The sequence below is a fragment of the Sminthopsis crassicaudata genome, chromosome 1 (genome assembly GCF_048593235.1).
Source record: "Sminthopsis crassicaudata isolate SCR6 chromosome 1, ASM4859323v1, whole genome shotgun sequence".
In the NCBI taxonomy this organism is placed as follows: domain Eukaryota; kingdom Metazoa; phylum Chordata; class Mammalia; order Dasyuromorphia; family Dasyuridae; genus Sminthopsis; species Sminthopsis crassicaudata.
Window position 1 is genome coordinate 253160221 of NC_133617.1, and position 17721 is coordinate 253177941.

A 17721-nucleotide genomic window follows, 5' to 3' on the forward strand; every position below is an offset into this window, starting at 1 on the left:
AGATCACTGTAAAGGATGTGCAGAGAAAATAAATCCTTCTGATAAGATAGACCATCACAGGACCTTGCCATCTTTTCTGCAACTAAATCTTCTTGTATGTTTTGTTTCCCTCAGTTACAATGTATGAGCAAGGACTACTTTACCATTTCATTTGTTTTCCCCATTGCTTAGAACAATACTTGGCATACAGCACATGCATAGTAAATGCTTTCCCTTTCAATTTCATTCCATAAAATGTTATGTGAAATTTTAGGAGGTAGCTATCATTTCTAGTTGATGTGATGAAGGTAATAAAGAAGGCTTTATGTAAGATGTTATATCTGAATTTGGTCTTGAAATAAGGGATGAATTTCATCAGGCAAAAAAGTACCAGAACTGGAGATTCCTTAATGTGCCTTCAGGATAATGTGATTAAAAATAATAATATGAAAAATGACAAGGAAAGAACAATGAATGATGAATTGTCTATGATAGCTATAGAGTAGGAATAATAGTTTCATGAGATAAGTTTGGAGAGGTAGGATAGAACCACATTTAAGGACCTTAAATCCTTTGATGAGAAATTTATCCTTTAATTTGATTATCTCTTACATTGGCATTGGAGAATTACTTAAGTCTTTTGCTGAATGAAGCAATATGAGAATAGTGGTGATCTGGGAATATTATATGAACAACAATAGAAAATATGTATTGGTGAAAGAAGGAGCTGAAGCATAGGAACTTTAAACCATGATTATCAGAATTTTAATATTTTCTCCAAATGATTACCAGAATCTTAATATTTTCTCCTATTAGAGCAATCTGGAATTATGCCCAAAAAGGTATCAAAATGTGCATACCCTTTGACCCAGCCATACTACTACTGGGCTTAAATCCCAAGGAAATACTAAAGAAGGGAAAGGGACCTGTATGTGCCAAAATGTTTGTGGCAGCCCTTTTCATAGTGGCTAGAAGCTGGAAAATGAATGGATGTCCATCAATTGGAGAATGGTAGGGTAAATTATGGTATATGAATGTTATGGAATATTATTGTTCTGTAAGAAATGACCAACAGGAGGAATCCAGAGAGGCTTGGAGAGACTTACATCAACTGATGCTAAGTGAAACGAGCAGAACCAGCAGATCATTATACACTTCAACAATGATACTGTATGAGGATGTATTCTGATGGAAGTGGATAAATTCAACATAGAGAAGAGCTAATCCAATTCCAATTGATCAATGATGGACAGAATCAGCTACATCCAGAAAAGGAACACTGGGAAATGAGTGTAAACTGTTATTTTTACCTTCTGAATCCAATTCTTCCTGTGCAACAAGAAATTCGGTTCTACACACATATATTGTATCTAGAATATATTGTAATATATTTAACATGTATAAGACTGCCTGCCATCTGGGGGAGGGGGTTGGGGGAGAAGGGAAAAAATCTGAACAGAAGTAAGTGCAAGGGATAATGTTGTAAAAAATTATCCATGCATATGTATTGTCAAAAAAAGTTATAATTATAATTATAAAATAAAAATTAAATTAAAAAAATATTTTCTCCTATTTGGTTAGTATCATCAAATAATCAGGGAAAGAATTTAAGAATTCAAGATTCCATGTCTATGAATCTAGGGAGATATATTGTCCAGTATTGGTTCCTTCTAGTAGAGTTTAGCTATAGGGGAGACATGCTAGAAATTGTTCCTCATTGTGCATAAAGCTATCTTTTCAGGAAAATCACATGAATCTCAGCCAATACACTTAAGATAAATTGCATATACCTTGCCTATTTTATTATTATTTCCTTTTCTTTTAAATGTCCTTAGAAAGCTGGATTTGTGAAATAATGTTTGATAAGTATAGCCACACACACACACACACACACACACACACACACACACACACATACACACACACACAAAGTTATTTTCTCCACATATTTCATATCCTTTTTTGATATTCTACATGATTTATAATGAAATAGTAAATAAATATATACTGTTGGTGTATTTCCTTTTGTCTTTCTCCTTAGGTTTTTCTATTCTTCTTTAAACTTTTCTTTAAATTTGTTTTTTAAAAAGCTTAAAAGTTTTCATTTCTTCCTTAGGAATTGATATGGAACTCAAAGCAAGAATTCTACTTCTTTGGCTAAGTCAAAACAAGATAGCAAAAACCAGAATGTGCAGTACCAAAGAGTACTCTAAAGTGCATCCTTATGGGTCCATTTTTCTACAAGAATTGTATCTACTGATTGTTATTCCTAAAGAATAGCAAGTTTTCTTCACTTTAGAATAGTTAAAAGGGCAGACAGATGACAAGTTTATGGTTTCCTTTCTCTCTTCCCCCCTTCAATACTTTTAGTGCTTTCTTGAACTTTATCAGAACTTAAGTGCTGGGGCAGAGCCAAAATGATGGAGTAGAAGAAGCACAACAGGCAACCTCTCTCAACATACCCTTCTAACCTCCAATTAATAAATTTAAAATAACATTTAAAATCTAATTCTGAAGTGACAGAGCCAACAAAAGGCCAGAGAGACATTTTTTCAGCCTAAGACAACTGAGGAGATTGGACAGAGAAGTCTATGAGAAATAGGTGGGGGCCAGCCTGTAGCCCACATGGTGACAATGCAGACCGTGGAACTTGGTAGCAGGGACAGCAGCAGAAATAGTTTTGAGAGCTCTCAAATCACAAAGGACCCAATAAGTTTAAATTGTTTACTATATAGGAAGGTGATTCATGTAACTTCTAAGTTTATCATTATTAAGGTAGAAAGAAGGACTTCATATGTAGAGCATGGAAGGGAGTAAATTATATTGACATGTTCTCCAAAAAAAAATATCAAATAAGAATGGACTGGGAGATGGAGGAAAGGAGGAGAAGAATGGGTCAAATTATTACACACAATGAGATTTTTTACAACGGGAAAATGGTAGAGGAGTGGACAATGATTGAGCTTTATCTCAAATACATTTATTTCTTATTTTATTAAACATTTCTCCCCCAACATGGCTAATATGGAAATATGTTTGCATAACTTCTCATGTATAATCATCATCATATTGCTTGCCTTCTCAATGGATAAGGGAAGGAAGGAAATAATTTGAAATTTAATTTAAAAATGAATGTTGAAAATAAGTTAATTTTTGACAGAAAACTTAAGGACCATTTGAATGATTTGGACTCAGTAGGGAGAGGAAAGCATAAAGGTAGTTAAAACAACAAATGAAAAGAAGTGTGTTAGTTTATCTCCAGACTTATAAAAAAGGAAATATTGACCATTTGGGTTGGGGCGAAACATACAACCTGAAATATGAAAAAGGAAAAAATGAATTCACTACCCTAATTCAGGTAAAACTAGAGTTGACTGTGATAAAGTGAATAAAGCCTTTTGGGTAAGCAGGGCAGGAATTATAAGCTTGATTAATGACTAATTGGTTTAGAAGATCAAATAATATGGCCTGAGCTCTTATTCTGAAAGAAAATAAGACTTTACGAAAGTGGTGCTGACAACAGCAATAGTGTTGGGATGGGCTAACAGCAGTAAAATGGATCCCAAGAAGTTCTTATTTAAGAAGACTAATCTTTGGAAAAAGACAGCAGAACATAGCAGAGGGTTAAGCTTCACAGAATAATAAATTTCCATCTTCAAAGGAGTAGATGCTAGACAGAGTTGAGAAGCAACTAAGTATCTGGGTTATACCAAAACCCTATAGGAAGTGAAACTGATGAAATAAGGCAAGAGCTTTCCAGATCCAACATAAGGACCTTTCTAACTTTGGAAAAGTCATTTTCTGGGGATGTGACCTTTCTCCATCATTCATGTCTATGTTAGTTTATACTTAATTCCTTGGGGTGATAGAAAATAAGCCCATTGCTTCCCTCACCCATACTCCAAAGTTTAATATTTTTCTTGATAAAACTTTTGCAGTTTGATTCATATTTCCTCTCTAGCATGTGCTAAATAGGTACTTGAGATGCTCCTACATTAAATAAAAATTATTCTGCAGTTGAGTAATGCAACTCTTTCACAGTTTAATGGATAAGCAACACTATGATTGCATTAGATAGAATCAGCTTCCTGGAGCAATGTAATGCCAGTGACAATTAAGTGTATTAAAGTAGCATATTCAATCTGTTATGGACATTCATTGAGCTCTTACTTAATTCCATCCATTTAACAAATATTTATTGAGAACCTTGATGTACTGAACAATACAAAAAATTGCATGTCATTCTTACCTTGAATAATGAAGTTTTTAATGGTCATATTAACTTCAATCATTTTTTACAGTATTTTAACTCAACATTAAGTTTAGTTCATTTCTTGCCACTTAACCTACATTATATTCTTTGGTCTAATGGATTGTTCCTAATTGAATACATTGCCAAAGAAAACTAGCAAATGAAAACATGTATCTCTAAATAGCAAATCAGTGCCAAAGTGAAAACAAAATAAGAACTCCTCCCCCAATGTAAATGTAGTTTTATTAAGACAAAGAAGGAGAAATCATTTGGATTTTCTTCACTGGATACTTTTGACTATTCTATTTATTATAATATCCTGATAAAAAACATTATATTAAATATTTGGGTGATTATTTGAAGACATATGAATGGATGAATGAATAAACATTATTAAATTTGTACTATATTCCACTCACTGTTCTAATTTATAACTAAAGAATTTTAAAAGACATGCAAGGAATTTACATTTTAATATGTGAAAACCATATAGAGAGAGTTAATGATTTTTTCTGGGTAGTACAAGGCTAGGAGGCAGAGGGAAAAGATTTAGGCTTATGATGGAATCTGATGCATAGTTTGGTGTCTTCAGCCACGCAATAGATATTAGTTGATTAAATGGACCATTTTGCATTTCCTAGAGCTGGAGCTCTACAGATGAATGGATTAACTTTTCTAGGTAGTAGGGGAAAAGATTCTGAAGGAGCCAAGTATAAAAGTGCAGATTTTGAGTACAGTAGAGAGAATTCTGGTCCAGACAGGGAGGAATAGGGTAGAAGGAGAAAGTAGAAATTTGGTTTATGAAGCTACCTCTATTATTAATTATAATAATAAAAATACTTAAATTGGCATACTTTGCAATAGGTTACTAGTTAAAGTGATAAAAATAAAGGCCACATAATTCTAGTATAACCTCCAAAGTTACTTCTATAAGTAGTATCTCATTATGGTCTTTTATTAATATTTGTCTAGTGCTTACTTCTTGTATAGTTATGAGGTAGCAGCTACCTATGTTGAGTATTATGAAGGTCCTACCCAGTGACATTTTCCTGCTCTTAACAAAAATGATTAAATTTTGACTATAAGAAATTCCTTTGGGCTAAAGCATGAATAATTCCATGGGTCATCTTCTGAACTGCCACAGGCTTATAGTACCTTATTGCTGTTCATCCTTTGTTCTGGAACAGGACCATGAAGTCAGAAAGGTATGATTTGCAAGTGAATTAGATTTAAATGATTCAGGGTTGTGTAAAATCACTAGTCTTATTCTCTTCTCCCAGTGAGGCTAAGGCTATTGTTGGTCAATCAAAGGGGCCCTGAATCATTTGAGCATAAATTATGGTCCATAAAAAGATCTCTAGCTTGTAAAACTCAAGATATCTTATAAGGTTTCAGTATTCAAAATTTATATTCCTTTGGGTAGATCACCTGCAAGAATGGGTATGATTTTCTATGTGAAGAGAGGCAAGTACGAAAGGAGGAGAAAGAGGGAGAAAAGGTGGAACAAAAGATGAAAAGAAGGAAAAGTGAAGGAAGAAAGGAAGGTAAAGGAAAACAGGGAAGGAGAGATGAAGGAAGGAGAGAAGAAAGAGAGGGATGTAGAGAAGGGAAGGAGGGTAGAAGGGGAGGAAGTAGTGAAGGAGAGAAGGAGGTAGGGAAAGAAGGAATGAGTGAATGAGGGAAGGAAGGAGGGAAGGAATGAGGGAAGGAAGGATGAAATAGGAGAAAGGAAGAAGGGCAAAAGGGAAGGAAGAAAACAGGGAAGGAATGAGGGAAAGAATGGAGGAAGGAAGGAAGGAGGGAAGGGGAGAAGGGAAGAAGGGGAAAAGGGAAGGAAGAAAATAGGGAAAGAATGAGGGAAGGAGGGAAGGAAGGAGGAGACGAAACAAATAATGAAGGAAGGATGCAATGAAGGAATGAAGAAAGGAAGGAAGGAAAGACGGAGGGAAGGAAGGAATGAGGGAAGAAGGAAAGAAGAGAAGAAAGGAAGAGAAGGAAAGAATGAAGGAAAGAGGGAAGGAATAAGAGGAAGGAAGGAAGAACTGAGGAAAGGAGTGAGGGGAGTAGGAAAGGAAGGAAGAAAAAAAGGACAGACCTTTTTTGCCCAACCAGAACTAGACAGTTGAGTCCCCACTGAGGCAGCTACTAATACTCACAAATTGTTATTTCTCTTTCATTCTCCTTTTTTCATATATTTTTCTTTTTTTTTTTCTTGTCATATCATTTATATTAGAATTGCTAATAATGTATCAATATTTTTTCTTTTTTGATTAAAACTTTTTATTTTCAAAATATATGTATAGATAATATTCAACATTCACCTTTCCAAAACTTGGTGTTCCAAAGGTTTTTTGTTTTTTTTTTTCATTCCCTTTTCTCCACACCCTCCTCTAGCTGGCAAGAAATCCAATATGTTAAACATGTGCAATTCTTCTAAACATATTTCCACAATTGTCATGGTGCATGAGAAAAATCAGATCAAAAAGGAAAAAATGAAAAAAGAAAAAACAGAATGCAAGCAACCAACAATAAAAAAAGGTGAAAATACTATGTTGTGAACCACACTCAGTTTCCACAGTCCTCTCTCTGGGTGTAGATGGCTCTCTTCATCACAAGACTATTGGAACTGGCCTGAATCACCTCACTGTTGAAAAGAACCACAATTGTCAGAATTGATCATAATCTTGGTTGTGTACAATATTCTTCTGGTTCTATGCACTTCACTTAGCATCAGTTTATGTAAGTCTCTCCAGGCCTTTCTGAAATCATCCTGTTAATCTTTTCTTGTAGAACAATAATATACTATAACATTCATATGCTGTAACTTATTTAGCCATTTTCCAACTGATGGGAAGCCACTCAGTTTCCAATTTCTTGCCACTAAAAATGGTCTGCTACACATATTTTTGTACATATAGGTCCTTTTCCTTTTTTATGATCTCTTTGGCATACAGGCCCAGTAGAGACACTGCTGAATGCACAGTTTGATAGCTCTTTGGACATAGTTCCAAATTCTTCTCCAGAATAGTTGGATCCGTTTACAGTGGTCTCAGTTTTGCCACATCCCCTCCATCATTTATCATTATCTTTTCTGTCATCTTAGCCAATCTGAGAGGTATGTAATGGAACCTAGGAGTTATCTTAATTTACATTTTTCTGATCAATAATTATTTATAGCATATTTTCATTTGATTAGAAATGGCTTAATTTTTCAATGTAGTCAAAAATCATTAAGCAACTACTGAATGCAGGGCAGTATGCTGAGGGATTAGGAAATGAAGGCATAAAAAACTCCTTTCAAGAAGATTCTATTGCAATGGAATTGATTTTCAAAAGATAAAGGAAAATCTAATTAATATGATAGTGAAAGGTGAAGTCAAACAATATAGTGGATAGAGAGTCACCCTCAAACTTAGAAAAACCTGGACTCAAGTCCAACACATACTACTTATGTGGACTTGGGTAAGTGACTTAAATTTTCAGTGAGATATCTACTCTACACAACTATTTAAGACTATAAGTTTCAGAAAAGGCTCCGATCTGCCTTGATATAGAGCATTTCCTCAAATGAAAGTTGTATTTACTAATGAATCAGAAGACTAGATCCTTTCTCCTAGCCTACATATATATATATATGTTATAATATATATAATTTGTATTTATAAGATATGACTATAGGGTAATAACAAGTTTGAGAGTGATTTCGAGCATTCTTCTCCTTGTCTTTTTTTTAGAAAATAACTTCTAGAGATGGGATAATTCATTTCATTGCTATTCTTTTTTAGCTATATTTATTTTCCTTTCTTATGATTCTTTTGTTATGGTGTTTGCAAGACAAATACTTCTCTCCTACTTTTTTTCTGGTTATTTTACAGTAATAACTCAAACTCTCTTTTATGAACATTAATATTTTAAGTTAAAAATTAGCGGGGCAGTTAGGTGGCATAGTTGATAGGGTACCAGCTCTGAAGTCAGGAGGACCTGAATTCAAATATGGTTTCAGACACTTAATACTTCCTAGCAGTGTGACCCTAGGCAAGTCACTTAACCGCAATTGCCTGAAGGGAAAAAAAAAAAAGAAAATTAGGCTCAGTTTTTCAAGCCATGCCATTTTAGATAGCATCTTTAACTCCTTTGTTTTTCAGAATATATTTTTCCATTCCTTCATATTAGAGAAGAAGAAACAAGTCTTATTCATATCTTTTATATTTGGAGATCTTTTTCATGACTACATACAGAATTTTTTTGTCATTGGAATTTTTAAATCTAAGCACTGTATATTGAAGTAGTAAATGTAGTTTGTTTTAAGTGATGTATGAACACTTTTAAATTTTGTTTGTATGCACATTCAATCATGCATTAATGTGTGTATGTATGTATGTATGTATATATACACATACACACATAGATGTATATATTTGTGTGTGTATGTGTACACATAATGTTCTAGGCAGTTTTATTGTATTCTCTTCTGCTTAATAATATTAAGGATTTTTAAAAAATTGTTTTCTTTTAAGAGATTTATTATCCTTAACCTACTGAATGAATAAAAACTCCAAAAGACAGAATTTCTTGGTAATTAATAATCAGTTTTTTTATTGGCTAGCTAGTAATCAATAGATTGATAATCATTTTTCTTGGAAACCCAGAGGAAATTCCTCCCATCCTTTCAGAAAGGAAACTTTCCTGACAAGTGAACCTCAACCCTAATTGGCATATATTAAATGAAGAGCTTGTCTAAAAGTTTTCAGTTCCTCATATTGAGAAAGTCGATGATCATGAATCTCAGAAGCCTCAAGACATTGGGCAGGGCAAAGCCTTCCTATCCAGACCTCTTTGGCTAGTTTTCTTTTTTCATGAGCTAGGTTCCCCCAAAATTAAATGACAGTAGGTTGTTCCCCCAGGTCAGTTTCTGCTTATACTCAACAAAAATTAGGTTTCCCAGTGAACGCCTATCCAACTAAAAAGCATTTGCTGCATAAAGGGCTAGGAAAAATCTCAATTGCCTATGCTCTTCAGAGTCTCCACCTTTTCAGGAGTTGGATTTTAACAGAATTAGGAAGAAAAAAGTGACCCACAAATCAATAATTAGCTCTTAATATATGGCACAATATTAATTTATCTCAACTATCTCATATAGAAATGTGGTCTTTTAGTATTATGGCCTTTTGCTTTTCCTTTTCAAGACTGTATTTCATTTCAGTGAATTAAGAACATTAATGTTTCTAATATATTGTTTTTTCATGTCTTTGAAGATTCACCACCATAAATTGAAATTTTTCTAATCTGCTAATTATTTCAGCTATGAAGTTATTTTTTTTCACTTTTATTTTTATGATTTTTATCTTATGGTTTTATTGGTTTTATTAATCCTTTGGACCATTTTGTAATATCTATTGTGGTTTTGTAGTCTTCAAATTTTAAAAGATTCCATGTTTTATGTTGCATTGGATTAAAAGTCTGATGATATTTATTTAGAAAATTGCAGTATTTATGAAGTTTTAATACTTACCTTTTCTCATAATTTTAACATTTCATCTGTTGATTTATCTGTTTTTTCTCCAGATTTTATTTATTTATTTATTTTTTTGAGATATCTGGTGGTTTTAGTTTGTCCTTAAATATTACTGTCATTCACTTTCTGAATTTTCCTTTTGCTAGGACTAGACCATGGAACCATCTTATTTTTTTTCTCAAATGGGAAATTTACCAACCTTGATTACTCTCTCAGTAAATTCTGGGGAATGATAGATTTTAGATTTTATATCCCTTTCCTGTAGAATCAGTTGAACCATTTAATGATAATCCACTTTGTGTGTGTTTTTTTTTTCTGTCTCATGTTCTTTTTTTCATTGTTTGGGCTGAATGAATTTTTTATTGGTAGAGTCAGTCAATCAAGAAGTATTGATTAAGCATCTACTATGTTCCAGCTATTGGAGATGGAAGGTATTATTCAAGGAACAGAAGGGAACCAGTGACACTAGAATTCTTACAGCTTTGGGATTTTCTAATACAAAACAATCCTTCTATTTTTTCTACATTTTAATATCTCTTGCTTATTGCAATGGGATAATTGATAAGTAGGACTTTAAGAGGTATGTATATGTCAATAGCACCTTTTGCAGCATGAAGGAAAAGACAATGTGGTATTCAAAATATGAGCTTACAGGTTGGTTTGTATGCATTGTAGGAATTCAGAATTTAGTAGCAGACTAGAGTAAATTAAGAATGTGTTATCCCATATTCATTCATAAGGGGGTTACTTCATGGGGATTTTTGATTTCTTGTTCTGTGTATTCGTATTCAATTACTCAATATTTGTTGTATAATTTATATTTAGGAATCTTTTAAGAATTAATGGTTACTGAAAAAAGATGTAGTCTTCCATCTTGTTTGTAAAGTAACATTCTTATCTTCTAGTTATTGGTCATCTATGTATATACTTATTTCATTTGATGGAGAAAAGATCAGAATAAAAAGGAAATCAGGCTGGGTGATGAAGAGAGAAAAATTCATGGGAGAAGAGGGAGCAAGAAAACACCACAAATTCTGTAGGAATTGGGAAGACATTGTGGTGTCAATGAAAGCAATTGCTCCACCAAAACTTAGGTTACTGGGGTATAGATGACTTCAAAATGCTTATATGTAAAATGTCCATATTTCCATTGCCTTTACAGAGTCCCATCATGCTGCTTCTAACAGCAGCAAGAAGGTAGGCAAATTCTTAGTTTCAATAGACTTTAATACTGCCATTGACAGTGTTCAAATATTGCTTCCAGCAGTCAATATCCACATGACCTTGGGCATCAATCATGATGAAAATAATGATGACAACTAATATTTATTTATAATGCTTACTATGTACCAGACACTGACCTAAATATTTACAAATAATATTTACAAATATTATTTCATCTGACCCTGGGTTATAGATCTTATTGTGTTCTTATTTTTTCAGTTGGAAAAAAATGTTGCCTATAGAAATAAAGTGACTTACTAAGGGTTGTACAACTAGAAGCCTCTGAGGATGGATTTTGAACCCAGATCTTCCTGACTATAAGCTTGGTGTTCTATTCCATTGTACCATCTAGTTGGACCTCAATTTCTTCAAAAATGAAGAGGCTATTCTTAATGGCCTCAAATGTCCCCTCCAGCATTAAGCCTTTGATCCTATTATATTGTGTTTCTAATGACACATCTTGTGTTAATTGAAGAGGAGAGTGAGCCTGTGGAGAAACAGACAAAGAACAATTGTAACAAGGCTGTTCTGTGGTTTGCAGGCTTCAGAGACTGTCCTTTGAGTTAATACTTGTCCCTGGAGAAAAATGGGATAAAAATAAAGGTCTGAGCTGCATTGTTCCCAGCAAGGTAAAATTAGAAGCTGGTTTGAACAGCTCTCATTGGGGAGGATGGCTGTCGGAACTTGTTCACTCATTGCAGAACCCTCCAGAAGCCTCCATAGTATGTATTCCATCTTTGGAACATGGGTTCTCCTGTACTTTCTTTTTGGAGCCAAGAATGTGCCACATAAAATGAAACAGCTTTTAAAATAGGCATTAAAATCCCAAACCAAATACCCTATTTGTTTTGTACCTAGTTACAGAGTTAAAAGCAGTGAGCAGTGTTTTTAATCTGAGTTTTACCAGGCATCAGAAATTAATATTACAGTTGTCAGCCTGAAGTAAAGAGAGCTTGGTAGAATTGTGTAATAACAGAGGCTTGAGGATGCTTTTTGATTAGAATTGAAATCCTACATGTGACCTTTGAGTACTTTAGTTGACCTACCCGCTGCTTAGATTCTAAAGTCTTTTGGGATGCTTTCAGTAGTAACTCTCAGAGCGTTAATGATAGGTATGTCCTTGCTCAGTTTTACTTCATATGACTGGGCACTTGTAGAATCCAGGAAGTTACTTATATTTGCACATGGAGACATAAAAATGATAGGCATTGAAAAAATGCATCTTGTGTACTCTCAGGAATGCTGTCTCTCATGTGGGTGGGATTTGAACAGGCAGAATTCCCTTGAATTGAGAAAAGTGCTTGCTTTGAATCACTTAGTTTATCAGACAAGAAATGGGCAACATTTTTCTTGGCTGAATCTCACTATGTTAAAATGAAATAGCATCACTCTGGTTTCTCTATTAATAACTCACCTTTCCTTACCTCCTTTAATAGTCCCTTTATGATGCTTTCTTTTAAAAAAAATAAGAGCAATTAAATAAAGGAGTTATTGCAACTTTACTTCCTGACCCTTTGGGGACTACTGAAAATAGTGGTGAAAGAATATAAGCAAACCCTGTTCCTATTGAAAAAAAAATCCCTGTTTTTTCCTAGCAGATTTAACAGTCTTTCTTTTAAAACAAAATTTTACCTTACTTTAGTATGTGCAGATAACTAGTAATAAGTAAAATTGCCACATTTTCACATCAGAGGAATTGTGTTTGAAATATAATAAGCCATCTTCACTGGCTCTTTAAGTAGAGTATTTTATCATGGAATGTCTGATATATTCTTTGACTCAGGTGGAATGAATGCAATGTTATCATACACAGTAAGATGCATGCCTCAGTATTTAAGCTTACCATAATTATGTAACATGGAAAAATCCAAGAGGGTGGCAGATTGCTACCAACAGATTGCAGGCATTTCCAAAGGAGGCCTGTTCACACTTCCTAAAATCTGAAATAAAAAAGTATATATACATTGTGCAAATAATGCATGGAATAGGGTTTTTTGTTTCTGACAATAGTAGATTTTCTCATGAATAGAATTTAATAGTTATTTATCAAATTCATATATATATATACATATATATATATATATTTAAATGGTAATCACATAAAAAATAAAAATGAAAAAGACCTAACTGTATAAAAGTTTTTATAGCAGATCTTTTAGTAGTGTCAAAGAATTAGAAATTGAGAAAATGCCCAACAATTGGGAAATGGATGAACAGCTATTATATATGATTATGATGGCATACTACTGTGCTTTAAGAAATGATGAGCAAGATATACTCAGAAAAACATTGAAAGACTTACATTAACTGATGAAAAGTGAATTTAGCAAAAGTAAAAGCAATATTATATGATAATCTACACTGAATAATTTAGCTATTTTCAGCATTACAATAATCCAAGGCAATTCTATAGGTTTTATGATAAAAGATGCAATCCATCTCTAAAGAAAGAACTGAATCAAAATCAAAGATGATTTTTCTTTATTTTTTTTAAGTTTTCTTTGACAAAAAGTCACAGAATGTCTCACATGGAAATATGTTTTGCATGACTACACATGTAATCGTATGTAAAATTGCTTGCTATCTCAACAAGGGGGAAGAGAGGGAGAAAATTTAAAAATCAATTTTTAAATATCAAAATTGCTTTTACATGTAATTGGGAGAAACAAAATATTAAACAGGAAAATAATATCACATTAATATTCATAAGGTAAACAGGATAGAAATTACTAATCCATTTATAGATAAGGAAACTGAGTAGTAAGGTTATTACCCTAAGCTACATAGTAAATGGTAGAATGTGGAATTATAAGGCAACTCATTTGACTTCTAATTCAGTGCTTTTTCCATTATGGGAAGTATTTTCTAAGTGAGAAAAGTGGATCAATTAATTAGTATTTATTATTTAATATATGCCAGGAACTATCCTAAATTCTGGAGATTAAAGAAAGTTAAAACATGCCTTGCCTTCAAGGAGCTTACATTTTAATGTTGGAGAAAGCATGTACATAGATAAATACTTGCAGATACAGAGCAGATAAAAGATAATTTTGCGGGAAGGCATTAACATTTATGAGTACCAAGAAAGAAGTTGTGCAAAAGGAGATATTTGACTTATCTTGAAGAAAACCATAAATTCCTTGTGAAGGTTGTGAATAAGGAAAATGAAGGGAAATTCATATAGAAAAAAAAAAACAGGCTTAAGACGAAATAAGTTGGTCATAAAAGTATATATGGATGCTTAGGAAAAGTGCTTTCATAGACAAAAATAAAATTATTTGGGAGGAAAATAATATGTAATTTAGTACGTGAAAAGATAATGGAAAAGTGATTACTGAATATATAATAATAAAAATGTTTAACTATAATTTTTGTTTCCAATTTTATCATCATCAATATTGTTGAAACTTGGAGTTGGGATAAACACAACTTTCTTTCAATTCCATCACTTGAGTGACAGTTACCTAGCTCATTGCTTACCAGAAACATGAATTTTTTTCAAAATAGCTTGATAATATGTTGCCCAGTTTCTGTTTTATTTCCTCCAAGCAAGGGGAGCTGACTACTTCATAAGCTAGTATACTTCATTTATAGATAGCTTTAATTACTAAGACAAAAATCTGTATGGCCAAAGATATGTTGGTTGCGGAGAAGATTTTTATTCCTTGTACAGCAAGGAAATCAAATTAATCAAAATAATCAATTAATGAAATTGATTCAGACTATTCATTAAAAGGTCAAATAATGAAACTGATGAGAACATGGGTTTCACTGGAAAAGACCCTGATGTTGGGAAAATTAAAGACAAAAGAGAAAGAGACTTCAGAGGATAAGATGGATAGATGTTCATGGAAACAATGAATATAAATATAAATGTATACGAATTTAAACAGATAGTGGATGATGAAAGGACCTATGTGCTGTAGTCCATGGGATCACAAAGAGTTGGACATGAATGAATAACTGAACAACAAATTATTAATTTTTAAAATTTTGAATCCAAATTTATCTCTCAATAGCTTCAACTCAGAATACTGGTTCTGCTTTCCAGACCCAGTCAGTAAAAGTATAATCTGTAAAATGATATATTTTCAAATACTTGAAGATAGTGATTGTTTTTCCCATAAATCTTTCTTTTTCTTTAGTCTAACCTATTAAGATGTATTGCCTCAACAAAAGATGCAAAGTTAACAACTAGTACTGATGCTCCAAGGAAAATAGCAGGGAAAGAATACCAAGAACACCAACTTGTGTTTGATATAACATTATCCTAAGAGAAATAAGTGAAAGCAGAATAACAGGAAACATGTTTATTAGAATGGAAAAACTAAGAAGCAATTATGATCACACAAAGATCATAATACAGCTGAGTTTTTGGTGAAGAAAAATACTCATTCAATAGTTTATTTTCCCCAGAGTTCTAGGGTATATCTAATAATACATCAAAATGCCTAAAGGAATCTACATACTGGAAACCAGGCATTTTATCAAAAACATCCCCAGTTATTTCAACCAATTAAGAAAACAATAAAAATTTGCATCCCTTTTCCATCATAATCACTTTCTAGCAATGATTCTCAATATCCCACTTAAATACCTGGATATGAACATAATATCACAAATATGGACACCATATTTTTATTGTTTGCCCACTATTGTCTTTCATTTTGATTGGAGAAGTTTCCATTGAAATATGGAGTTAAAACTCAGATTTTAGAGGTTTTAGAAAATCCAGAGAGGAGGGCAAAATGGAGATTAACTATTGGATATGGATTTTTTTTAAGTGAAGCTAAGAAAGGTAGGAGAGATATAGAAATAAAATTAGCAGCCATTTATTAGTAGTATAAGATTGAATAAAACTGTTGACTCATACTGAGTTTGAAATTGGCTACTATGATCTGCTATGTAATCAAATTTCTTTTATTCTAAATTTGCTTAGTTGACTTTTATAGCTAAATACAGAATTGTATAGTTCTTCCTGTTACATTTCCTATTTTCTTACTTAGTTGTCGTCTTAGTTTATCAATTATTTAGAATCACAAGATTCCAGATTGCATATTGCATACCCTCTCAAATTAATTTACTAAGTTGGAGGGGCAGCTAGATGGAGCAGTGGATAGAGCACCAGCCTTGAATTCAGGAGGACCCGAGTTCAAATATGGTCTCAGACACTTAACACTTCCTAGCTGTGTGACCCTGGACAAGTCACTTAACCCCAGCTTCAGAAAAAAGAAAAAAAAATTACTAAGTTGGTAATCAGCAATAGATCAGCATTTGTTATATACTTACTATATGCTCAGTTTATATGTTAAACACAGTTATATAAAACAACAAACAACAAAAAACAACAAAAAAAGTTCCTGTTCTCAAGACATTTAAATTCTAATATCATAGAAAAAAATCATAAATATATACAAGTAAGATAAAAATACAGTAAGTGGGGGATATCCTTAGAGGGAAAGTTATTTGTATCTGAAGGAATTGGGAAAATACTCTTATGGAAGATGATAATTGATCTTGCCTTAAAAAAAAGTCACAGATCCTTTGAAGGAGACATTTGGAAGAAGAGCATTCTAAATCTGGGACATATCCAGTATAAAAATAAATAGACTAGGTAGTATTACTAGTATAATTGGTTGTAGATTACATGGAGGGGTGAAATGGTTAATATAGAAATTAGCCAGGATACTAATAAATATAAAATAAAGATCAGGAGTAAAATTACATACAAGTCTAGGGGTAGTAATTATGATTTTAGATAATGTTAAAGCTAAAATAGAATTAATCAAAAGAAAAAGATAGGAATATTACACTATGTATCAGCCATATTATTCACTATTGTTTCAGATCATTTAGAATAACTAGGCAGTATAAAATACTTGCCAAAACAGGCATAATAACTATATGACTATAAACATAAAATGTTTTTATAATATAAAGTTAGACCTAAATAATTGAAGTAATTAATATTTGTTGTTCATGGGTAGGTAAAGCCAAAATAACAAAAATGACAATTTTGCCTAACTAATCTATTTAGGTAATGGCATCCCAATTGTATTATTAAAATTTATTTTATTGAGTTAGAAAAAAATAATAACAAAGTTCACATAGAAGAACAAAAAGGCAGGAACTTCAAAGAAAGCAGCGAAAAAAGAAGTTAAAAAAAGGAGATTCAATAGTATTATAGTTATCTCTCTGTCTATCTGCCTGTCTAAACACATACACACATACACAAAAATATAATTACACACATTAGTAGTAGTGGCATTTTAAGTTGAAAGTATTGTTGAAGTGTAAAATAATTATTTTAGATCCACTTTTCTTATATAAATAAAATATATGCAGCTGAGAATAGAAGGAATGCAGAAAATCAGGGGAAAACTTTTATATTCAAACTCTGAGTGTTACTGGATTAGGATATTGCTATGGGTTACGAAATGAGCTGGTTGATTTAGAAAAACATGGAAAGGATTGTAATATAAAAAAAGATGTTATCTACCTTCAGAAAATAGGTGATAAGTAGTATATATGAATATCAGTGAATACATGTTTTAAACAAATACACACAAATATCTACACCTAACTGTAGCCTTCTTTGAAAGGGTGAGAGAGAGAAGAAAAATAAGGTAAAAAGGGCACAGCAAAGAACAAAAGAAAACCTACAAGGAAGTAAAGAAAAAAGCTGAGTAGATATGAAAACAATGGGTAATATTTATTATATAGGTTTTCTTGAAATTGAATTACTGCTTTA